The 27,112-nt window shown below is 37.9% G+C and overlaps 1 protein-coding gene across 10 annotated transcripts in view; it reads right to left on the minus strand.

Moving 5' to 3' along the window:
- shisal1b (shisa like 1b) overlaps positions 1–27,112 on the minus strand; it is a gene marked incomplete at its 3' end in the record, with an annotated part of 47,580 nt that extends 20,468 nt beyond the window's left edge. For 4 of the 10 annotated variants that reach the window (XM_083546518.1, XM_083546526.1, XM_083546522.1 and 1 more), the window contains exon 1: positions 26,713–27,023. Of the gene's footprint in view, positions 1–26,215; positions 26,387–26,607 lie in introns of all 10 variants that reach the window. The other 6 variants (XM_083546525.1, XM_083546517.1, XM_083546520.1 and 3 more) reach the window with 4 other exon arrangements.

Below are 27,112 nucleotides of genomic sequence, written 5' to 3' on the forward strand. Positions count from 1 at the left end.
GTACTTCCTTAATTTCCTCTGTCGCAAGAAAACAAAGCATATTAGAAACACTTCAGCTACTCACTTTTCAATATGATTTCTGAGAAGAAGTGCATCTATCAATTACACTGATTCACTTTAAATGCTGTGCTTATCATAATAATGAAAGAAAACATGTATAGATTGTTATTAAGGGATATTAACTATTTAACTTTTTCACTGCGACTGATTGTTAAAGAATTAGCATGTGTTTAGCATTTAGCATAAAGAATTAGCATGTATTTACCCTAAAACGAACTTGAAGCTGGTGTTGAAGTGATGTTGTTTAAGTGACATTTCCATATCATGCATTATCGTTAATAACGATAGAGGACATGAGCACATTCAAAAATATATTAAATGACTCGTTAATAAAGGTATATCTTATCTTGTCTTATCTGATTTTTTGAGAACCTCAGCAGAGATATGGTGCCCTGTGCACAGTGGGTGGTCTGGGTGGGTGACATGGAGCCTTGTGAATTCCAGTTTTGCACAAAAATATGGTAAAAGTATGGTACTGAAGACAGAAACAAATAAAAAAAAGATCATGCACACACACACACGCACACACACACACACACACACACACACACACACACACACACACACACACACACACACACACACACACAACACACACACAATATACGAATGCAAAAGAATAAAACCAGATACTGATTATTGCAGTAAAGCAGTGTAAAGTGACCAGTACTTTTCTGGTACAAATGTAACATTAGACTTGACTTTGGAGCTTGAATTCTACTCTGACATTTTATTATCACCCAATTCTATCAATGACTAGACTTTTTTTTTTACAGTCCTATTTGATATGTTCGTTGATGTTATTGTTATTGTTGTTGGTTTGTGCTGACCAGACAGTAGTGCACTTTCACATAAACGTGTTTCACATGCACCTCCATTCATGTAACTCCATGTGAGATCCAGTCTCCAATAGATGTTCCTTCTGGAAAGCTTTCTGGCTAAATTAAAGGTGTGTCTCCTTTCTGTATCTGTATTAATATGTTTTAGAGATAATCAATTTTAATAATGTATTTGAAAAATACGTCGCTATTTTAATTGAATTAATAGATTTTTTATAGCACTTTTCACAAAGGACATTGTCTCAATGCAGCTTTTCAGAATGTAAGAATTGTAGAGCAAAAGTTTCTATTTATGTGTATTTATCCACAATGAGAAAGCCAGGGGTGACTTCCTCAAGGTATAAGGAAGAAACCTTGAGAGGAACCAGACTCAAAAGGTTTTAGGTGATTTTAAATAATTAAACTTTTACAAACACTGGAGAGTGGGAAATATCATAAGCACCAGAGTGTGTGATTATGAGTAATGTCTGTTCTACAGTCTTCTACAGTCAGTTGGAGCTCCTGAGAGAAATAAATTAGCTCAACATCTGAGATCATTGTAGAATCAATTCTATTTTCTTAATGGGACATTGTCAGTACTTCTGTTACTGCCTGAAACAAAAATATCATACACCTATGAGCAAGGAAGTAATAACAGGGCTGTCTAACATACCCATATGTGCTAAAATAGACACCATATCAAATATTTACTGTGTTTCCAAAAACTTGTCTAAAATGCAGTGAAAATTTATGAAAGAAAATTAAACCAGTCTTTCATATTTATTTAACTGAGGAAATACAGTTGTAAATATAGAATATGGACACAGAAAATCAACATACAGGAATGTCCCTAAAAGAGTACAAATGCTTTACAACAGGGTACAGCAACATACCTCTGAATATTGGTAAATTTTTGTACCTTTTTTTTTGTACCTCTAAAAAAAACATTTATGCACCTCTAGTTATAGAAATTGTCAGGGTACACCCTGCTTCTTCTCCTGCGCGTGCCCCGCCCTTCGGAGCTCATCACCATCCTACTGATTCCGAACACCTGCATCTTGTTTATCATGCCCATATAACCACCTCTCTCACCCCACTTCTGCGTCTGTTATTGTTTTCGTTGGTGTCTATGTGTTTTGCTGCAAGTTCTCTATTTGGTGCTTCGGCTTCCGCCTCAGTCACTCGCCTAACAGAATAACGGACCTTAAAAAGAGAAAGAAAGTCAAGAAGAGAAGCGGTGTAGGAGAGGATCAACCCGGCTCTTACCTCGCGATGGACGAACAACCCAGCACGTCGTCCATTTCGGTTCGGGAGCTCGTCGCCGCGCTCCGAGAAGCATTTCCTTCCTCCACGGCTGGGCAAAACCCCCCCACCTCCACCGGCACTCCAATGGCGCTCTGGCTGCCTTTTCCGGAGAAGCTTCCAAATGCCGCAGATTCTTGCTCCATGTAAATCCATGTACATCGAGATGCAACCGCAGCGATCAGGAACCCCGGCACAGCTCCACCCATGTGCCTTCTTCTCCCACAAGCTCTCCACCGCCGAACAAAACTACGACATTGGCAATCGCGAGCTCCTGGCAATCAAGCTGGCCCTAGACGAGTGGAGACACTGGCTGGAGGGAGCAGAGCATCCGTTCATGGTGGTCACCGATCACAAGAACCTCCAGTATCTACCGGAGGCACGGAGACTCAAGTAGCCAAGGTCCCGCGCCACCTGCCCGTGGGCAAGCTAATGCCGCTCCCCGTCCCGCAGCGCCCATGGTCTCACCTGGGCATCGACTTCGTGACAGATCTGCCCCGGTCGGAGGGGAACACTTGCATCCTGGTGGTGGTGGACCGTTTCTCCAAGGCCTGCCGCTTTGTGCCCCTGAAGAGCCTGCCTACCGACCCCTCAAGACAGCGGAAGCACTGTTCCTTCACGTCTTCCGGAACTACTGACTCTCTGAGGAGATCATCTCGGACCGGGGTCCCCAGTTCACGTCTCGGGTCTGGAGAGCGTTCTTCAAACTCCTGGGAGTCTCAGTTAACCTAACATCCGGGTACCACCCCCAGTCCAATGGCCAGGCCGAGCGAAAGATCCAAGAGCTGAGTCGCTATCTGAGGACCTATTGCGGCCAGGACCAAGGAGAGTGGTGTCGGGTCTTGCCGTGGGCGGAATGCGCTCAGAACTCGCTTCGCCAAGACTTGACGGGACTCACCCCGTTCCAGTGTGTGCTGGGGTTCCAGCCGCCCCTGTTCCCCTGGTCAGATGAGCCCAGTAATGTGCCCGCAGCGGATTACTGGTTCTGGGAGAGCAGTAGAATCTGGGAGTCGCAGCCCGGTGTCTACGTGGTGAGGGAGGTCATGGATTGTAGGCGGCGTGGGCTCGCCTTGAGTACCTGGTGGATTGGGAGGGGTATGGTCCGGAGGAGCGGACGTGGGTGGCCTTGCAGGACATGCTGGATCCTACTCTGCTGGCGGAGTTCCACGCTTCACATCCATGCCGCCTGGCACCCCGGGCGAGGGGCCGTCCTCGTCGCCGGGTCAGGTCGTCTGGTGCCGCCCCTGGGGGAGGGGGTGGTGTCAGGGTGGTGTCCCGCCCGCTCGGAGCTCATCACCATCCTACTGATTCCGAACACCTGCCTCTCGTTTATCATGCCCATATAACCACCTCTCTCACCCCACTTCTGCGTCCGTTATTGTTTTCGTTGGTGTCTATGTGTTTTGCTGCAAGTTCTCTATTTAAGCTTCCTTGTTTTCAGTGCTTCGGCTTCTGCCTCAGTCACTCGCCGAACAGAAATGTACTTCTGTTTATTGGTATGGTTTAAAATGACATCCTGATCATACATCCTGCATGCAGAACATCAGTAAAACGCTAGGAGAAATATCAGGATGTCATTTTAAACCATACATGGACACAAAGGTGCACTGTAAAAGATTGCTGTAAAAAAAACGCTCACAATCTCACAGTTATATGCCTTTTTCCTTCACAGTAAAATCCACTTTGAAACAATGCATTCGGTCATTTGGTTGTTTTTGAGAAAGTATTAACAGTATACAGTACACTGTGAATTAACAGCATTCAGAGTCGACATTTAGAGACTGTGTCTGACATCCCACCCTACAGCCTCATTCACTATTCCTTACATTAGATTATTAGCATAGTCTAATAGAAAGAGTAAATGAAAACAAATTAGTGAATTTAGCACCGATGAACATCTGCTGTTAACAAGCAGAATCACTGAATAAAAGAACAAGAAACAAAAACTACAACTGGCATTCACCCACAGCCTTAGACAAAATCAACTGAATTAAAACGGGATGATTAAACAATTTCAAAAACATTTCCAGCCTCACTTATTACAGTGCGACTATGTCCTTCATATATCTACAAAACATTCTTTGAGACTTAACACAGGTTTATATTTTTTTGACCCCCATTTTTTAGATCAGTGGTTGCTTTATTTGGGCTCATGACTCTTGGCTCTTTAACGGTAGTTTTTCCTTGTTTGTTGTAACTTAATTCAATTCAATTCATTTTTATTTGTATTGCGCTTTTAACAATGAACGTTGTCTCAAAGCAGCTTTACACAGATAATGTGGTGATTAAAAGTGAATATGTTCTTTATAAGTGTAAGTTTGTCCCTGATGAGCAAGCCAGTGGCGACTGTGGTGAAGGAAAAACTCCCCGAGATGGCATAAGGAAGAAACCTTGAGAGGAACCAGACTCAAGAGGGAGCCTCATCCTCATCTGCACTGTAAAAAAGAATTCAGTGGCTTTGTAAATATTACAAAAATAAATTCTTGTATTAACGCATTAAAATCTCTAAATATCATTTAAGAGATTATTTAAATTGGAATTACCAAAATTAATGAGTAAAAATCCCAGAGATTTTTTTTTATTATATTTACTTAATTAATTAAGTATATTTTATTAAGAAAAATAAGCATTCAACCAACAAATTATATTTTTTATATACTGTATATTTAATGTTTTTGGTACATTTAAATATTTAATTAAAATATTTGAGAATGATGCAATTAAATTTCTTAGTCTTAAAGACCAAAACGATTACTAACTTCCAATAAATTTTTTTTGTATTTTGCATCGACTAAATAAATTGAGTTTGTTTCCCGGCTTTTGTGATCACGTCACGTGGACAATGCTCAACGGCGGGAAACCAGTTTGAGTTTGCTGGTCACGGGAAGACTAAAAACGGACTAAAACCACCGTAAGACTCCATAAAAACTGGTAAGTAGTCAGTTGTCTAAATGTAATTACATATTGGCCGTATTTTGGGTACACAAAAAATTTTGTTGCAGCAGTGCTGTTCTGTGGTAACTTTCTGAAAGGCGTCAGCATTTCTAACGTCACGGTGACTGTATTTTTTCAAACCACCAAATGTTCAGCTAAAATTCGGTTGTTACAGCACGACAACTTAAATATTTATTTAAAATGGACTGCATATCAGCATAATGTTAGTGTGCCCGAGCATATATGAAGAGGGAGGGGAGGCGAGGCTGTATTACCGCCGAGTTAGCTTCGTCATTGGTATTTACTTGGGTGGTGGGCATATAAAGTCACGTGTGAGAAAGTTAAATGCAGAAAAAAACGACTAAGTTAGTGCAGCAATTGTAAGTTAACTAGACTGATATGTAACAGATAACGTTAATGGGACAAATCCCAGTGGGCTGTAGCGTCATGGTCCGTTAAAAGAACGCTGTCTCTCAGGGTGAGTTCACATCATGTCGTAACTTAATTGTCCAAACTACAATATTACTGCGTGTAAAAAGTCTACATTATTAGTGTCTCTGTATAAGTGCAAAGTTTAAAAGTTGTAAAGCACTCGCATTTTAAATCAATTAATTGTCTGTCATTCTTATGACTCAAAGAAATTATGAAGAATTCAGCAAAATGTTTTTTAACCGTAATGTTTTATCAGTCAGTCACGTTTATGTGTGTACATTTTTTCCTTTGTAATTGCCATGAATATTATCTCTAACCTGTTATTCTTTATATTTGTGTCTTCAGGATGTTGCTGATCAACCTATTTGTGTTCAAGATGAATTAGCAGAGGAAGTGCTGAAGATCTACCTGCTTCAGAAAGATGGGTCAGTCACCGATGTAGGTCATCTGGTCTAATGTGGCATATAAATGTATTAACATTGTCATTTTTGAAGAATTTCAGTTCAGTGGCTGAAATTTGTATTTAAGTTTTTTTTAATTGTAGTCATGATCAAATTTGACAAATAAATGTTTAAAATGATGTGGGTGTGTTTTTCTTTTTGGTTTTTGTACTCATGGACTGAATGGTAAATACAGTTTACTTTACAGTAAAGAGTTAAATATAGGACATTTGTATATACAGCATGTAAATTAAATCTACCCTTAAATTAAAATAATTTTTAGTGTTTTTGATTTACTATGAAATTACTATTGTTTAGGGATTTTAATTATATTTACTAAATTTTATTTATGAGTTTACTTAATTTAATTATTTGAATCTACTTAATTTTTTTTATTATATTTACTCAATTTTATTTATGATATCAGTTTATTTAATTATTTAAATCTAATCAATTTTTTTAGTCACATTTATTTAACTTTTAAAGTATATTTCAATTATTTCACAGCTCTCAAATTAACTCAATTTTTTTAAGTGTAAAAATGCTTCACCAAAAAAATTGAGTAGATTATAGTAATAGTTTTTACAGTGTGGGTTGCAACTGGGTTTGTAAAGCACATTCTTTATAACAAGAAAAGTCAAGAGGATTAATTTAATAAATGATATTGATATAAATACCATCACCAGTATCTAGTGTCCTTGTTTCCTGATTTCAATCAGTGTTTCATTTTTGTTTTTCATAAATTTAGTAATGCAAATAGAAACATTCAAAGTTACTAGACTCTTCAAGAAAACTTTAAGGACTATTAGTGCATGCACACATGCTCATGAAGCTCAACAATGGTGACTATCAACAAACAAACTTTCCTGCAGCAATGCATTCTGGGTGCCAGAATAGTACAAAACTCCCAGCATGCATTGCAGCATGAATAAATTGTGCAGCTGAATATTCTTATTAGGGGTTTTTTTGTGTTGTTTGGTTTGTTGTGACTTTTCAGTAGGCTTCTTTGGTGATGTTTAGAGTTGATCTGGTTTTTGTTTTTCATATTTGTCACCGATGTTGACTCTGATTGTTGAGACACTGATTGAAGATGTCTGTGTGCTTTTAAGTTCCCATATAGAGTAATCCCCCGTTTATTGCGATGGTTACGTTCCAAAACCAAATAAACAAATGCTACCCTAAAAATTCTTTTTTTTTATTGTTCAAGCCGTAAATCATCCTCCCACACGCTTTAAACACATACAGAAAGCATTTGCAAGAATATAGTGAGTAATTTTGTGTGAATTTGTAGAAATAACGTACACGGTATCACATTTATACTGAGACCATGTACTGTACAGTATACTGTTTTGCAGCGTATCTGTCTCTGTTTGTTTATTGGTTGAAGTGTCCTATGATGTCAAAAAAGAGGCTGAGTTAAAGATACACGTCACTAAATCCGAAAATCAGCGAAAAAAAAGTTATGTATTAAATTTGAAGTGGCGAGATTGAACCGCAGTAAAGCGGCAGATTACTGTAGTTCAAAGCTTTTATTTGTGCATGAAAAACTATTTCACAGTTAACTGGTGTAGTTTTAGTGGTGTAATATATGTGTATTAGTTATTTATCACACTTTTAATAATTGAATTAAATATTACATTAAATAGATTTGACATCACAGACATTTAACCTCATTTATTTTGGCTTTTTTTCGCTATAAAAGACTGTGATCAATAAACACAAATAATTACAGCACCTAATGAATAATCATTTTAAAACATCAAGGTTCAAGAGCCCAAGTACAGCAAACACTGATTTCCATTATGGTGACTTCAATTGAAAGCACAACACCTAAAATGTTAATTAGAGCTTTTGTACACATATGACAGAAATAAAGTCACACTGGTGAAGATGGTGATACGGTTTTTGGGTGTTGTTTAATAATCCTCTAATGAGATCATGAGAGATTTAATGTGTTTTATTTTCAGTTGATTTTATCTATCACTTTGGCTGTAAGTTGTGTTTCTCTGCTATTGTTTCTATTTCTATCAGTGATCCTGCTTGTATACAGGTGTTTATCTCTAACGCACAATCCTCATTTAATTAGTTACTTCATTATCTCATTAACTTCATCACTGCTTCAGAGTTACTGCAACACTCCGCGGTGTGGACACACACAAATGCTCTTAAAACAAAAGAGGATTTTGCTGTGAGATTAAAGAGGTTAAATGTGTGAAATGAAAAAATAAACCACACTGTGAAATGTATTTTAGCAGCCATACACTGTAGTTTACTGTAAAATCAAGAAAAGAAAAAAACAGCAAAATACTGTAAAACCTAACCGTCAAATTTCTGGTGAGTGTTTTGTGGGTTGTGCAGGAGAATAAAGCTTGTGTTTAAGTCAAGGACTGATGTAGAAATATTGATATTATGCGGCATGTTGCTTTATTTAAAGGCAGTAACTGTGTAGTTTATTAACAAATGGCAGTCGGTTACAAATTAAAAGAGTAAATCTGCAAAAAAAAACATTGTTTTAATTTAGTGGTGGTTTTTTTACAGTAAAAAGCTATAAAGTAAAATGGTATAAGATAACTATATATAACTATAACTAGCAAATTAACAGTAAATTACTGGATATAAAAATACTGCAGCTGTCAGTATTTTACCATTAATCTATTGGATATTTTTTTACAAAAAAAAATTGTTCAGTAAATACATTTCACTTTTAGAGTTACTAATATGTAGCTCTAAAAAAATTTATTAACTAGACAATTTTTTTTTTTTTAAATCTGCCTCTCTCAAAGAACATTCTATCACTAGAGGTTCATAAACTTTCTTTTAGAGTTGCAAACAAGAAGGTACAAAAATGTACCAATGCTAGGAGGTACCTTGCTATCATACAGCTGGAGCAACAACGCACTTGTATTCTTTTAGGTACTGTACATTCCTGTACCTCAGTTTCTGATGATTTTTGATGATTTTTGAAATCATTAGATTTGTCTTTAAATTCTTCATTTGAGAAGTAACTGAGAAATCCGAATGTGCCAGTCATTTGGAATAAAGCTCTTACCTAATCAATTTATTTACAGATATCGATCATAAACTTTAGTTTTTTTTAAATATGTTTTTATTTACTTTTGCAGGGTTACAATATGGTGCATTTTCTCGGCTTCTGTTCTGAGTAGATCTCATTATGAGCTTGTGTTGCTGGCACTTTGCGTTATCAAATCTCCCTCTGGAATAAGCTGAAAATAATGCTCATCCTCCAAAGAGTGCATGTGCAGAATTCATATGATTAATATTCTATGTGCGCGACACTGATCTCCTGTCATAGAGACAGTACTTTTAAAGGAATCTAATGAATAGTTCATTTCAAGACACTGAGCATTAACAGATTTATACAGTGACCCAATTTCCAGCTTTATGGTTGAAACCTGATCGGATGGTGGTCTGTAGGATGGTTTTGGAGGCGAAGAAGAAGAGGAGGATAGTGAGGACTGAAAGAAGAATTAAATGGTGGAAACATAAGGAGGAAGAGTGTAGTGTGAAGAGTGTAGGTTCAGGGAAGAGGTCAGACAGGGGCTCGGTGGTGGTGAAGAGGTGTTGGATGATTGGGCAACTACTGCAGGAGTGATGAGGGAGGCAGCTAGAAAAGTACTTGGTGTGACATCTGGAAATAGAAAGCAAGACAAGGAGACGTGGTGGTGGAATGAGGAAGTGCAGGAGAGCATAAGGAGAAAAAGGTTGGCAAAACAGAAGTGGGATCGACAGAGTGATGAGAAAAGTAGGCAGGAGTACAAGGAGATGCGGCAGCAGGTAAAAAGGGATGTGGCGAAAGCCAAGGAAAAGGCATATGAGGAGCTGTATAAGAGGTTGGACACTAAGGAAGGAGAAAAGGATTTATACCGATTGGCCAGGCAGAGGGACCGAGCTGGGAAGGATGTGCTGCAAGTTAGAGCAATAAAGGATGGAGAGGGAAATGTCTTGATTAGTGAGGAGAGTGTGTTGAGAAGGTGGAGGGAGTATTTTAAACAGCTGATGAATGAGGAAAATCAGAGAGAGTGAAGGTTGGATGATGTGGAGTTGGTGAAGCAGGATGTAGATAGGATTAGTAAGGAGGAAGTGAGAGCAGCGATTAAGAGGATGAAGAGTGGAAAGTCGGTTGGACCAGATGACATACCGGTAGAAGCGTGGAGATGTTTAGGAGAGATGGCAGTGGAGTTTTTGACCAGGTTGTTTAACAGGATTTTGGAAGGTGAAAAGATGCCTGAGGAATGGAGAAGAAGTGTGCTGGTACCGATCTTTAAGCATAAAGGAGATGTGCAGACCTGCAGTAACTACAGGGGAATTAAGTTGATCAGTCACACCATGAAGTTATGGGAAAGAGTAGTGGAAGCCAGGCTGAGAGAAGAGGTGACAATCTGTGAGCAACAGTATGGTTTCATGCCGAGGAAGAGCACCACAAATGCCTTATTTGCTTTGAGGATGTTGATGGAGAAGTATAGAGAAGGACAGAAGGAATTGCATTGTGTATTTGTGGATTTAGAGAAAGCGTACGACAGGGTGCCAAGAGAGGAGTTGTGGTATTGTATGAGGAAGTCTGGTGTGTCAGAGAAGTATGTGAGGGTGGTGCAGGACATGTATGAGGACAGTGTGACGGCAGTGAAGTGTGCAGTAAGAACGACAGACTGGTTCAGGGTGAAGGTTGGACTGCATCAAGGATCAGCCCTGAGCCCTTTCCTGTTTGCAGTGGTGATGGACAGGTTGACGGACGAGGTTAGACAGGAGTCTCCCTGGACTATGATGTTTGCGGATGATATTGTCATTTGTGGTGAGAGTAGGAAGCAGGTTGAGAAGAGCCTGGAGAGGTGGAGATATGCGTTGGAGAGAAGGGGAATGAGAGTCAGTAGGAGTAAGACAGAGTACATGTGTGTGAATGAGAGGGAGGGCAGTGGAGTGATGCGGTTGCAGGGAGAAGAGCTGGAAAAGGTGGAGGAGTTCAGGTACCTGGGGTCAACAGTGCAAAGTAATGGAGAGTGTGTTAAAGAAGTAAAGAAAAGAGTGCAGGCAGGGTGGAGTGGGTGGAGAAGAGTGACAGGAGTGATTTGTGATAGTAGGGTATCTGCAAGAATGAAAGGGAAAGTTTATAGGACTGTGGTGAGACCTGCGATGTTGTATGGTTTAGAGACAGTGGCATTGAGTAAAAGACAGGAGATGGAGCTGGAGGTAGCAGAGCTGAAGATGTTAAGGTTTTCGTTGGGAGTGACGAGGATGGACAAGATTAGAAATGAGTTTATTAGAGGGACAGCGCATGTAGGATGTTTTGGTGACAAGGTGAGGGAGGCGAGATTGAGATGGTTTGGACATGTGCAAAGGAGGGACATTAATTATATTGGTAGAAGAATGCTGAGGATGGAGCCACCAGGTAGGAGGAAAAGAGGAAGGCCAAGGAGGAGGTTCATGGATGTGGTGAGGGAAGACATTAGGCTGAACTGACCAGACAGCAGTCTAGATCTTTCATCAATTAAAAATATACCATGTACACCATGAAAAAAAAAACTGATGTTGAGCAGGTAGACAAGGACAATTAATTATCCTCCTATTCAAGGAAATAATTATCCTCTTCCAAAATTCAAGCAAATACAGTAGTCTCTTTAATTTAGACGTATACTCCTAAAAGATTAGGAGATGCTACACAGTGGTAAATATGATCCAACATGTTCCAATCTATTTGAGACATGTTGCAGCCAACAAATTATAATTTTTTAATAAAATGGTCAATTTCCTAACGTTAAACATGTGATATGTTTTAGGTTCCCCTGGTGGTCTAGTGGTTAAGATGCAGCGCTCTTACCGCTGCGGCCCGGGTTCGATCCCCGGTCAGGGAACCAACTCCAGCCATTAAGGTTGGTCAAGCCTTAGTGCCGGTCCCAAGCCTGGATAAATGGGGAGGGTTGCATTAGGAAGGGCATGTAAAAACGTGCCAAATCAAACATGCGGATGGTCTGCTGTGGCGCCCCCTAATGGGAGAAGCCGAAAGAAAGTTTAAACGTGATATGTGATGTGATATGTGATTTACTTTATCAGAGTAAAAAAAAACTTTGGGGAGGTGTAGAAGTGTAAAAAAACTCTCAATATAAAGGTCTCCATATAAATGCAGGCGAATGGACTGAACTGCATCCATTATTCACATAGAGTTCTCACAGATCCATTCCACAGTGAACACTTTCAGTACTTTTACTCAAGAAGTGTAAAAAGAATACTTTTATTGAAGTCAAATATAAGGAGGGGATTAGTACTTATAATGATGAGTACTTATTAATAATTAGTCATGTACACAAATGAAATACTCTTTACTTTACTATTTATATACTACACATGAATAAAATACTAAAACTTTTCATGTGGAAAAAGGATATCAGAATTATCACATTATAAGTGAGTTGATATTTTTCTCAATTGGTTTATTAGTTGTGAGTTGAGGTTTGATTACTTTTTTAAATGATTGTTTTAGTAAAAGGCAGCATGGTTTGATAGGTGTGGAAAAGAGGCAGAACGACACTCATTGCCATGTAAGCTTCGGAGCTTCACGGAGAACATGTGGATCCAATGCACAGCAGGATCTAAATAAGGTTAGTTACAGGGAGAGTGGAAGGAGGCAAATTATTTGATTACAAGCTTCTGCTCAGGTTTTGTGCTCTGCTGTGTGTTAAATTTTATTTCACTAATAAAAGGAATCGGGCTGACAGACAGACAGATACTCTACCACGTCGACAAACAGCTTTCTGTTATCTCCCTGCTTTATCTTGGAAAACATACACTTGTATTCGATTCACATTAGCTGAGTATAAATATATGGTTACAGCAAAGTATTTGCTGTTTTTCAGTGTCTGTCTTTCGCTGAATTCGGTAAGATGATGAAATTTGTCTGTAATAGCCTTGGGTGAATGACATGTCCATTTTTGGGGGAATGCCTTGCATACTAACAGTGCATCGGACTGGATTTGGAACTGACAGGTGAAATTTAATTCAGACCCTATAAACTGATCTGCTGCTGGGGTCTGCATGACGTATCTAAAACATTTTCACTAGGATTCCTTGTTTAAATACAAATAGCACTGAGAGCATGTAAATAACAGTCGGACCTAAAAATAACCCAAAAGTAATTGCAGTTTGTATATGCTATTACTCCATAAGCACAGGCTTATACAGGATCAGTGGTGAACAATGCACACAAACAATGTACTTGAGTTAAAGCAGAGATACAGCAGGAAAAATATGAGTCCCGTAAAAGTGTCCCTTTAAACTTTTACTTAAGTAAAAGAAGAACATTTGCCTGCAAATTTACTTAAGTGTCCAAAATACTATGATTTATTATAACTATAATGTTCCTATTACCATTTTTATCACAAGACTTTTTACTTAATCAACTCAGTTTATGTGAAAAGACTCAAATGTGACTCTCAGCACACTGATCTATTAATAGAATTATATTAATAAATCAAACACTGATTGATTTCTATCACAATTATCATCAACTCAAAACCTTCTTTTTAACTACTTCAAATAAATAAAAGGCCACGTGTGTGGTGGTGAGTTCGAGTTGGAAGTTTTTTCATCATTTATTTCACTCTAAATGTTTTGTTGTTGAACTGATGCTAAACTGTATGTTGGTGATTAGTAGATACACCAAGCACCAATCAGAACAAGTTCTGAACAGAGCGTGCGCTCAACCCTAATTGGTGACTCGCTGCTTGTTTCACAAGTTACGTTTTTATCTTCATGAATAAAAAAGAACGACTCATTTCACTAAATGTAGCTGAGTAAAAAGTAGTAGAGTAAAATATTTGAATTTGATATGTAGTGAAGTTAGAGTAAAAGTTTCCCCAAATGGAAATACGTCAGTAAAATACAGATACAAATTACATTTACTTTGTTACAGTCAACCTATGTACAGGATAGATACAATTTACAACCTATAACACAACACAACACAACATAACATAACATAACATAGATGTTCTCCATTCAGATCTTATGACCCTAATCGATGCTTTGATAACTGGCATTTTGAAACAGTTTATTGATCGTTACAAATACTATTTATTGTGAAAGTAACTTCTGAAATTTTGCAAAAAACAAATCTTTATATTGTGTGTGCTCAACATTGCTAAATAATCATTATTGGAACTATAAATTAACCTGCTGGTTCGTGAATGTTAAAGACCAAATCTGTAAACTAAACTCTGTTTGTTACTAAACTTAGAAACTGACTAAATAAGCAGGCTATCAAATGTTTTATTATGCTATTAAACTTATTATTATGCTTTTATTCTTACTATTATACTTAATGATAATATAACTAATGAAATTTTCTAGTTTAAATAGTAGAACAGGGCTGCAACAACTAATTGATCAAATGAAGAATAATCGATAATGAAATTCGTTGCCAACAAAGTACCGTATTTTCCGGACTATAAGCCGCTAAGTCTTTCCCACACTTGAACTCCGCGTCTTAAACAATGAAGTGGCTAATTTATGGATTTTTCCTGGGTTTTTCCCGGTTTCACAAACTTCAAGCCAAAAAATGTAAACCCCATAACATTAGACCAATGAAACTGCCGAACAGGTTCAGATGAACCAATGAAACTCCTAATATTAAATCAGATGCGCTCCCACTAAATCGGGCCGCACCACATTAATAAATATGGATGATGTTCCTCTAAAGTTTGACCTGCCGCTTACTCGGACTGTCTACAGGAAATGCTAATCAACCGGGTATGAAAAAACGCACTTCACCTGTGTTCTGAGCTGCACGACATCGGGAGAAAAGCGAAATTAAGAAATAGTTGTGAAAGGAAGGAGGAAGACAGTGAACAATGACTTTCTTGGTCGGCTACTGTTTAGATACAAGCCGTTGTAACGCGTTGAGTCTGGGTGAAGGGAGAGCTCGCCAACTCCAGTTACAACAGAAATCATATAAACACAGACAGGTTTCCAAAACTCATGCTTTTTCATTTTTCTTGGCAACAGCGTTACGGGTTAGTCAAAGAAACTTAGAAATGAGCATCAGAAAATAACAAGGATATATTCCTCGGTCTTGCACACATGCAGTAATACTGGAAAAATGCAGCTCTGCTCTTAAAGGAGCCACAACATATTTCACCCGTTACATCGTGTAACAGACACTGTCTTTCGTTAAAGCCTGAGTAAAGTTCATTAGTTTCAGTGTAGACACCTGCAACTTATAGAGAGGTGCGGCTTATTTATGTTTAAAATAAAAATCTTTGTAAAACTCAGTGGGTGCGGCTTATATTTGGGTGTGCTTTATAGTCCGGAAATTACGGTAAGTTTCGGGTTGGCGTGACGGTAAGATAACAAGGCCACTTGAGAAATGGTGGACAGTACAGGGTCAACCGGCAGCAAGAAAAAGTATGTGATTTAAGTCATCCAACGCATGGGAGCATTTTATATTAAATGCAAGAAAGAAGACTGTAACCTGCAAATAATGCAAAGCAGAGCTTGTGTGGGATGGAAGTGCAACAGTGATGCACAAGCATGTGAAAAAACATGTGTCACAGATGAAGGCGAAACAAAAACTGTATAATCCTCATCGTGTGAAAATAGTGTAGTTTAATGTAGTGCTATTGTGTAAACTATTTGTTTGTTAACTTCAAGACAGTCGTGACTTGCGAGCACAAGGTTCACTAAATCCAAAAACAGCAAATAGCATTAACTTATTTGTTTTCAAAATTGATTTACTGTGGCTTTACTATGGTCAAATGCTTGTTTTCAATGTTTGTATATTTAATTTCTGCATATATTATTTTATTATTATACAATTAAATTAAATATATATTCTAGATGCTTATATCTTCACAACTAAACAAAATGTCTGTGTATTTTTTGAGAAAAATAGTCAAAACAATGTTGTATTATATTTTATATAGATTTTTTAAGCATGATTGTCAACTTGACATCTGCTTTTATCATTAAAAACAATACAAATGTTGATTTACATAAATTGCTTCAAATTGCTTTCTTTTTTTTTTGTTTTTTACAGAAACAACCCAGCATGAGTGAATCTGTTTAAAGCAGAAATCCCCCATGTGCTCCTCAGCAAGCAGCCACTATAAGCTTTATAATATGTTAAAATTAAATATAATTAATCTAAAAAATAATCGTCCGATTAACTGATTATCAAAATAATCGTTAGTTGCAGCGCTAGTATAGTATTTAACAAAATTAAAACATACAGTAGCCTATACTTTGTAGGATTTTGCAGATATTTTCGAATATTATAAACAAATTATGTTTTTCTATGTACAAATTAAATCTTGTAGCCAAGATAATTGCAGTGGATAACTCAATTAAAGTCACACAAGCAGCCATAAACTCAAAAGCTGCAATTTCCCCCAATCAACACTCTAAAGGCTTAGTGAAAAACACCCAGTTAATATTTCCCAAACTAATTTTTCCATTTGCAATGTGTGTGCCTGTGCCTTCACATCTGCTGTAATCTGCTGTAATCTGCTGTAAGAGAAAACATGTATGAAAATGTTCATTTCACTGCGTATAGTTTTCAAGTCATGTTAAAGGATTGTGTCCAGTTCAATAGCTTTAGCTATTGAACTGATATTGATATTGAGGATGGAATACTGCATTTTAACTGCATTTTAACTAAAACTTTAAGTAAAACTTTAAGAATTTCTGTCATCTGTTTATAAAAAAAACAAAAAAAAAAAAAACAATTGGAATTCACACTCTGCAAATTGAGAAAGACTCTTCAACCACTTCACACTCGCTGGTATATAAAATATCATTTATTACTTTAAACGAGAGCATTTAATTTAATAGTATTCAATCTTATTTAGAAAAGGGCCCCTGTGGCTTTAGGCATTCAACTGTTTCACTTTAATCAGTTCTTTTTAATCTGCAGCTAACTTTCAAGGAACCTCCAATATAGCTGTAATGAAGGCCTGAAGCCATATTGGCACTTTCTTGATAAGCTTGGCTCTGCATTAAATCAATCAACATGGACACATATTTGATTAAATCTATAACAAGCCTAGAACATGAATACAACATGAACTCAAAAGCACTAATGGCTACCTGGTGGTAGAAATTGAGGCACCCATGTTTTTGTATTTTGTAGCTAACCCTTTTTTCATTTAACCACATAACCATTAGTGCAATAATGATTTATTATGTAATGTTCCTAATGTAATTTTTATCAAAAGACTCTTTGCTTAATCAACTCAGTGTATGTAAAAAAGACTCTAATGTTACTCTTGGCACATCAATCTATTAATAGAATGATATTCATAAAATAAACACTGACTGATATCTAATAAATTATCATGAGCCCAAAACCTTCTTTTCAACAACAAAATTTTTTTTTTACACAAATAAGGCAATAGTGTTGTGGAAAGTTAGAGTCAGGAGTTTCTTCTATCATTTATTCCTCTGCTTGATGTTGAATTGATGTCCGTGCTAAGTAGATACCACCAAGCGGCAATGGCGGTTTTAGCTTGAATGACTCCCTGGGTGAACCACACCATGACCCATCATCTCCCACATTCAGTAGTTTTAGCATTGAAAAGCTTCTCTCTGCTTCAGCAACCATCACTGGATGAGTGAGAACATATTCTCAGAGCAGTCCACAAATTTGGATACATTTCTGAAAGTTTTATTTCATGAATAAATATCGCTCTAAATGCATTTATTGCACAAATAACCACATCCTCGTGCACGAGGTATCAAACTCTTCGAACCAAGGACTCCTTGGCTAATTGTAGCATGGGATACATACAACATCTATATCCTTATAATATATGTCTTTTAAATGAGTTCTCCTTAATGACGTGACGTTACACAACCCCCACCTCTCCTTGCTGAGTGTATGAGTGTGGGAACTCCGGTTGGTGGGTGCAGTCCCAACCAGCTTCATTCACCATGACACTATGAAACGACGCGACCATGCAAATGAACGGTAAAAAACAAAAAAAAAAAAGATCTATTTTTTTTCCGTGAACCACCCATGCAAGATGCCGCTCTGGTCAATTGTAATTCCATTTACTTCATTTCTGACCACCACTGATTTCTGTGGCCTGTGGTCTTCAAAAATGGTTGCCACAGACTCCAAATCCTGCATCACACACACACTACATTCACAGTCACCAACTGACTACACACACAATCATCACATATAAATTCATTCAAAATGATGTATACGCATAGATGCGCTTGTATCTGCCCTTATCAAGACTTTGTATTCCTGTTTGTTAAATTGATCTCAACCTGTTTTTGTCTTGCGTTCTTGAGTCAGGCCAGTTCTCTGATATACTGTTTGTTTGATCAGCTAACCTGTTTGCTTGTCTCTGTTTCAGAGCCTGATTTTTTTATTCTGTACCATTGCATTGTTCTTAAAATATTAGTCAACCTGCACCAGCATCTGTCCAGTTTTTGCACATGACACGTATATTTTAATATCATTTTTGGAGTCTAGGATTAAGTTTGCTTCAGAAGTTGATTAGTTGGTTTTGCTTGAAATTTAAGTGAAAATATCATGTGGAGCAACCAGAGCAATCATGTGGTCAGTTGCATGTGCCAGACTACTGCATACCACAGGAAGTGGGTTAACTCTGGCCCAAAGGAAGAGAAATATCTCTGTAAAAGAGCAGAAATATTTGAATTTTAATACCAACATAATACATAATAACTTATTGTATTTCTGTGCGTACTGTTGTATTTATAATCAGTTTATTCTGATTAGCTAGTGTACGAAGTGCCAATAACAACGATTGAGGCCCTGGAAAGAGGGATAAGCAGCTACCTGTGAAGGTGGCTTGGTATACCACGAAGCCTGAGCAGTGCTGCTTTATATGGCACCATTCATATGCTGCACTTCCCTATTGGTAGTTTTACTAACGAGTTCATGGTGTCAAGAACACAGGAAGCATGGCAGTACAGAGTCTAGGGATCCCAAGGTGGCAGCAGCTGGCATACAGGTGCACACAGGTGAGAAATGGAGTGCAGAGAAATCCCTAGAAGTGGCGGAGTCTCAGTAGAGGCACAAGGCACTGGTGGGTCCAATAGCAACAGGGCGTGCAGGCTTTGGCTACTTCCCGGTTGTGAGAATTAATAATGCTCAAGGTAAAGAACGACAACATCTTGTTCAGCAGGAAGTGTGGGCAGATGTGGAGGAAGAAAGAGCTAGCCGGATTGCGGGATTGGGACAACAAGGAGCTTGGACTAGATAGGTTAATGTTCAGCAGAACAAGATCACCTGGGCTAACATTTGGAAAGTAGATTTTCATCATATCAGGTTCTTAGTCCAAAGAATCTATGATGTCTTCCCAAGTCCTGCAAACCTCCACCTTCCTGTCCCCTTTGTTTGGAAAGGGGATCGCTAGAACATATCCTCTCAGCAGCTGCTTAAAAGCCCTTGGAGACGGGCGCTATCGTTGGCGCCACGACTAAGTGCTTAAGGCAGTTGCTGAGAGCTTAGCCATAGCCATTAATGCCAACAAAGGCTTTACAAGCCAAAGACCATACAGTTTTTAAGAACCAGAGAGAAGGCCCACCCACAATCCAGAGGTATGTCTGGTCTTTTTACTTCTGCTACAGACTGGCAATTGCAGGTGGATCTAGATAATCTGCTGAAGATCCCTATCAGAAAAAAACATTTACATAACTTTGTCCAGACGTGATAATTGTCTCAGATTCCAGCAAGCAATTGATTTTATTGGATCTCACTGTGCCCTGGGAAGAGCACATAGAAGAGGTCAACGAGAGGAAGGATGTTAAGTACCAAGAGTTAGTTGAAGAGTGTAGAAGGCAGGGCTGGAAAACACGGTGTGAGCCGTTGGAGGTGGGCTGTAGAGGTTTTGCAGGGGGTTTACTCTGCAAAGTACTCACTCTACTAGGCATCACTGGGGAGCCAAAGAGGAAGGCGATTAGAACCAGAACTGAAGCTGCAGAGAACACCACAAAATGGCTTTGGATTAAGAGGGCAGAACCGTGGGCAATTGCTACTTGGACACAGGCCGGGGTCTGATCAACCCCGGCTGGGTCGCCTGGAAAGAGGGTGTCTCAAGACCCGAAACACACAATGACCCAAGGATACATCACTGATGATGTGTCCCAGTGCATCTGCATGATGTATTTTGTATTATAAAAAAGTTTACAAAATTTGGTCTTCAAAATATATTTTAAAAAAGAGTAAAAAAAAAAAACTTTAATTCAATGTAAATGGGTCTAAACTGCTATTGAATGAACAGCAGTGAGATGTTAATTTCAGTCTGAACTATAGCATTGAAAGTTTTTATTTTTGTTTTTTTTTTACTTTAATTTCCATGTATGGTCTCCCTATGGATTGGGTGTGAAAGAACCTGTGACAATGCATAATACATCAAAATGTTATTTTAATAAAGCAAGATGTTTTCTTTTCAAAAATGTTTTTTTATAAAATGGGTGCTTTAACCTTCTTCCTTTCTAATCTATTACATCATGCATTTCAAATTGGCTACAGAAAATCTCATTTATTTCACAATATTATAAGTTTTAATTAGTTTCTTATGCTTCAGTGATGTTTAACAATCAGTAGGGACCTGGAGAGGATTATAATTGTAATCTTCAGGTGACCTACCAAAGACCAACAGGGAGAAAGAATCGGACACTGCAAACACAAATGGCTAGAAGAGAAGAAAAGGCCAGTGAAGGTACAAAGCATTTGACATTCACCGTGATTTTTCGACATTCTGATTTCTGTACCAGTAGTTTGTGAGATTTTTTTAAATGGTATATTCTGTTTGCTAAAAAATTAAAGAAATTCTAAAATTAGAATCAAATTTTCTATTTTATTATTGTCAGTAAACGTTTATATATAAAAAATTATAAAACCTTTATCACTGATATCACTGATCACTTTATGCTCAAGTGGATTCTTTGTATATTTTAATCAGAGTTCAATAATAAAGCAGGCCTGTAGGGTGTGTGAATCAGGAGCTACATAAATATATGCTTTCTACTACATTTTTATACATAATAAATACATTTTTACTGTTGTTACTGTATTTGTAATAATTTGCCAAAATCTTAATCATATCATAGCAATATATTATTAAGGGGGAAAATCACAGTTGCACCACATGATGGCATTTTTCATTCTCTTATAGCAAGAATGTATTTTTTTTGTTAAACAAAGCGCAGTCCTTTTTTACAAAACCCTGTTCTCAAATGGATCCATACCCTTACAATTAACATTTTGTAAAGGCTGCCCTGGAGAAAATACCAGCACTGAGTCTTGTTGCAATGTTTAATGAGGCTGGAGAGCCTTGGAGCACTTGGTACACTGCTTCATGCAGAACATTTTAATCTCCTTTATATTCTTAGGGTTAGGCATGTAGACTTTCCTCTTCATGTAGACTTTCCCCCACAGGGACTTAAATCCACAGACTGAAATGGTTATTAGAAAATGATGATTTTTGTGCTTCTTAATTTATTTGATGTGCTGATTTGCATGTAGGTTTGTCTTGTGTTCTTATTAAAAGCACCGTCTGTGGCCCAGTCAGGACCCCATAGCGGAAACAACAGAGTTTGGGGCTAAAATATTAATCAATCAATAGGTGCTGTTAATCTTCACAAGAAGAACCACCAGACACAAAAGAGCCCTTAGCATCATTGATCCACCTCCGTGTTTTACAGCATGTGTCAGGTGCTTTTTCTTCTACGCAATCCCATTATTTCACTAAACATGCTGATGCTCTGCATGTTTTTTTTATCTCATCCGACCACAACACATGATTCCAAATGGAGCTCCAATGCCCCAGGAAGGGCTTTTTTCTTACACAGCTTCCAAATAGCTTTCTGTTCTTTTGAAACTTGAATCACAAACACTTTACTCAACTTTGCAATTGTTTAAAGTAATAGTGTGCTATGGCAAGGGGATAGTGTGCATGGCTCTAATGGCTGGCAAATTCCCATGTGAATCCACTTGTTATGACTCTAATTATTATTAACTGCATTTCCTGTTCACCTATGATATAAATTGATTACATGATTTGTAGGGGTCACAAACATTTGTCTCTGTCGGAGGTTTATCCAATAATGATGGATGCCAAAGGGATTTTGTGTGTGTGCAACCTCATAGTTATTCTTTTTTTTTCTAAGCAGTGTCAATAATTTAGCACACAAGTTGTTTACTGGCAATACAATTTTTTTTTTTTATAATTGTTTTGAACAAGGCGTTGTGCTGTCAATCATTCTGTAGGGCTCTATACATTTGAAACATTTGGGATTTCTAGCTCTGGTCCGTAATAAAAATGTGTAAGTTTAAATTTATAGGAAAATGTGATTTTCAAGTGCACTTTCTGTAATGAGTTAGTATTGATGCACAACCTTGACAATTGATCAATGCAAGAATGCTGCTGAGAATGAGAATTATGCCTGAATCAGTTATAATTAACAGTCACTATAATTGGCAATCTATTTAAGCTTATTAAGAGTCTTGGACCAGTTTCATATTCAGGTCTGTGCTCCACAGATATTAAAAGGATTGTCCAGGAGATCTCATAAATGCTTGATGAGACTAAACTTGGTCTGCAACAGTGTTTCAGTAGGTGGTATGTCTTAAAGGAATGGACACATAATAGCTCCTATAGGGGATCATGTACGTTAGCTTTCTCACGCCCTGTAAATCAGTGATCTTTGGAAACCTGTCCCTGTTCACTGGTTGTCCTTATACGGACCACTTGTGGTAGGAACTAAACACTACCACTACTTAGATGAACCCCACAAAATCTGGCATTTTGGAAAAACCCATTTGTCTCACATTTACTATTTAGTCCTTGTCACAGTCACTCATCCTTACACTGGCCCATGTTTCCTGTGTCACACACATTAGTATTATTCATGTCATCTCCCAGTGGATTAAATGTTATGGCTGATCAGTGAGTTTTCATAGTATAAAATTAACTGCTTCTATGGAATCAGGTCATTTTCTTAGAAAAACAGTTTACATGTCTAATCGTGGAATTGATTTAATACTGTATTAAACCCTCTTCATGATCTTTCTCCATATTATTTATAACGTGAATAAAAAGCACTACAGGGCAATTTAACGATGCTCGAAGCATGAACATAGTGAACATCTGTTCCAATGATCTAAATGTTAACATCAATCTGAGATAATCGCCCAAAGGAGCCATCTAAATGTAAATAGCCAGAAAGGATGTACTTTCATTTTGTCTGATAAACTTCCACAGATTAGAGATGAAACAGTCCCACTTGGGTTTCTGTACCAGAGTTTTTCCACTGCACTGTTAAACCGGGTGTAGTATCAGTCTGGTAGTCAGACTGCCATGCTGCCTGTCTGTCCATCTCAATTGATTTCTTCTACCGATAAACAGAAATGAGATCAGTGTCACTGCGATATTACTGACAGGAAACAATTAGCCACACTTAAAGCTAACTGCTAGTCCAGTAGGGGTTTACAGTAATGCAGACGTTTAGTAGGAAATGGAGAGATAATTGAATGACAGTAATGCATTCCCACTACAGATTATCAGTGCAGGAAATGGTCATAAAAAAGAATTCAAAAATAAATTGTGGTCTTCAATAATATTTCGCCGTTTACAAATGACGCATGATATTAAAATAAAACCAGTAAATAATTTTTAAAGATAGTAAAAAAAAAAAAAGATTTACTTTAACCGATGAAATATTTCATACTTATACAGTATTCATTTTTTAATAAATATAATATTCATATTCAAATATAAAATTCATTCAATAAAATATAGAAACAATGACAGTAAACACAAATGGAATCAAAAATATAAATGTATATAATATATAATTGTGTAATTGTTATTGAATATATATATATATATATGTATGTTGTACATGAGTACCAATACCATTTACTAAAGAGAAAGAGGAATTATTAAACTTCAAATAGAGAAATATTCCATGTTATGTATAATTCCGGGTAATATGTGAACTGTAATGTATGCAAGATATGTAACAAATAAGCTAATAATTATATGTCTGTAAAAAAAACAATGGCTCATCAGGACTTCAATCAAACTGAAGCAAATTCCGATTTAATTGCAGAATGAAAGTGTAGCTTTAAGTGTTTGATCAATTAAAACCTATTTGTAATCTTTTCTCAATGTCTCGCTCTTAAGTGTCAAATTTTGGAGTGGTTTCCACCCACACTTTCAGGAGCAGCGACAGAGCACCAAGGAGAACACAGTGGGCTTCACAAGCAGAACAATTAAAGCTGAATACATTATATTGAGGTAAGAAAGTCTCTTCAGCCAATTGAAATGAAAGCACAAGGGAAATCATCCAGTGCACGTCTGTGATCACACCCAGCAGGGCAGAACACACTCTGCTCCTTGGAATATTTGTCTGGAAATTTTGTCTTTGTAGTCCAACTGGCCTCGCAGTGCTCTGGCTGAAAAACTGCAATCGCTGGCGTGATCCAAAGAACCGAGCCAATTCAAACGATGGATGTGGAAACCGTCTGCTAGAGACATGGCATTTCACTTTTATTGGTTGTGGGTTTTTGTTCTACCCCCCCCCCCCATCCCGTCTGCTCAGAAAACCAATAAAACACTTCTAATGTACCAAACTTCATATAAAATACTTTAATGTTCTCTAATACCATACAAGTGGGAAATACTCTTAAAAAAAACAACCTAATAAATAAATAACAATTTCCGATTTCCTTCTTTTACGCAGAGATTTCACCATTTAATCTAAGAGCAAAATATTTATTAAAAAAGTATGTAAATGTTTTACTTCTTATGCTCTGAGTTACATTCAAGTTTAGATTTTTTTTATTCCTTTTTTTCACCTCTCTGTGAATGGTTCCAGAAGGTTAACAATTCTAGTAAATCTCTATTTTTGCAGGGAACACAATATAATAATCAGCGTGATTCTTTTTCTTTTGGGAAGTCTAAAATTAGACTGTACCTTCAATAAATGTCTTTTACTCACTGTGAATGGACAAACACAAACACACACAGACACACACACACACCCATACACACAAACACACACCTTTAATGACTCATGCACACAAAGAACTGAGGATTCCCTGCCAATCTTCATATAGATGTCCATCACTCTCTCTCTCTCTCTCTCTCTCTCTCTCTCTCTCTCTCTCTCTCTCTCTCTCTCTCTCTCTGTCTCTCTCTCGCTCTCGCTTTCACCCAAATTTTTAAAAAACAACTTACCATTGTGTACTTGTCATGCGCCCCGGCATAAAAGTGATCAGAGAATGATCACAGAACAAACGGAGAATGCATTCGTCAGAACAGAAACACTCATCCTTTTCAGAGTTTCTCTCAGTGCTTTGCTGATGCGCCCTTTGTTATTATAATTGTTTAATTCCAGTTCGTTCTTTTGTTTCTGCACTCTAAATCATAGTGCTGCACAGCCCAGGCAGCTGAACTGATGACTACCACTGTTACACTGTTAGAGACACTCAGAGACACCGTCTTCAATAAACAGTTCAGAAAGGAGCATGTTTTCTAAATCGAGCACGATGTGAACACTGTGGCTCGAACCCTGTGTGTTTTCCAGGTTAATTAACAGCAGAAACTCTTGATTATTAATTGTGTTTTCTGTTATGTAGCTTTTTGTTGTTTTATGTAGCATCAGGGTTCTGGAGGAACGTTGATTCATTTCACTGTGTACTGCGTCAGATAAATATGGTTGAAATGACAAAAGCTTCTTGACTTGACTTGACTTAAGGTATAGCATCAGTGGGAGGCAAATGCCAACACTTGTCAGTTCACGATATTTATTTCTGCAAACTGGGACTCATTTTCAACGCTGTGTGGTTTGCCTGAAGTTAAGCATCAGCGACCAGAACAGGTGGAATATTTTCATCCTGTGCTGCTAATTTGCATAATATACTGTGCCAGTATACACACACAAACACACACACACACACACACACACACACACACACACACACACACACACACACACACACAGACATACCCAGACATAAATGCTTTCACATACACACACACACACACACACTGTCTCTTTAACACTTTGTCTTAAGGTGTGTATAAAACCCTATTATTAATGCACTGGCAGTTATGCTATGAGACAATATACAGCCAGTGTGTGTGTGTGTGTGTGTGTGTGTGTGTGTGTGTGTGTGTGTGTGTGTGTGTGTGTGTGTGTGTGTGTGTGTGTGTGTGTGTGTTTTCGCTGAGCTCTAACCTTGACTGTTTCCAACATGCCTGTTTCCAAGTTACCAGCCCGATTTCCCTGTCAATCCAATATAATTAGCTGAGCAGATCAGGAACCACGAGCCCCACAGTGAGCAGTAGTAATGGTTAAGACTAAGAATTGATCTTCCTCAGACTAAATGCAGACTGTGGACTAAGATGACTGCAGGGACACACAGAAAGTTTACAGTAAATAAAATAAGTATGCAAAAATAATTGTATAATTGTTCCGATTCTATTCATTTGTTTAAAAAAAAACACTACAAAATAAATAATAAATACACAAAGTAAAGGGCGGCACTACCCAGACTTCCACTGACTTCATAACTTATACAGTTATTATAATGTAAAGAGTTCACCAATGCTCATAAAAACCCTATTCACCAGTTTCTGCTTTTCAGACCAGCTTTCAGCAGGGAACATCAGCTTTCCCCTTGTTCTTGAAGAATTCCCATGGTTTTCTTTATTGAAAGTAGCAGTTGTTCTTACCAGCCTCTCTCGTGTCTCCTCCACACGCAGGGGAATCCCTCTTTCTGTCTCTCCCTCTCTTCTTCTCTTCGTCTCTGTCAGTTAGTCCTCAGTCTCGAGAGCCATTTGTTCTGGATTGGACCCACTGGGTTCTCGTGAAGAGCAGGTTAATGCGAGCGCTTCTTTCAGGAGAAGGGAAGAAGGTGAAAGAGCAGCCTGCTAAGTCCTCAGAGTCCAAGTGCTTCAGAATCGACTGTGAGTGAGAAAGTGAGAAGCAGATAAAGCTGAAAACACTGAGTGAGTGAGAGAGAGAGAGAGAGAGAGAGAGAGAGAGAGAGAGAGAGAGAGAGAGAGAGAGAGAGAGAGAGAGAGAGAGAGAGATGGGGGGATGTGGAGGAGAGTGAAGTGCTAGGAGGGGGAT

This window comes from Silurus aristotelis (genome assembly GCF_946808225.1).
Source record: "Silurus aristotelis genome assembly, chromosome: 7".
Classification (NCBI taxonomy): Eukaryota; Metazoa; Chordata; class Actinopteri; order Siluriformes; family Siluridae; genus Silurus; species Silurus aristotelis.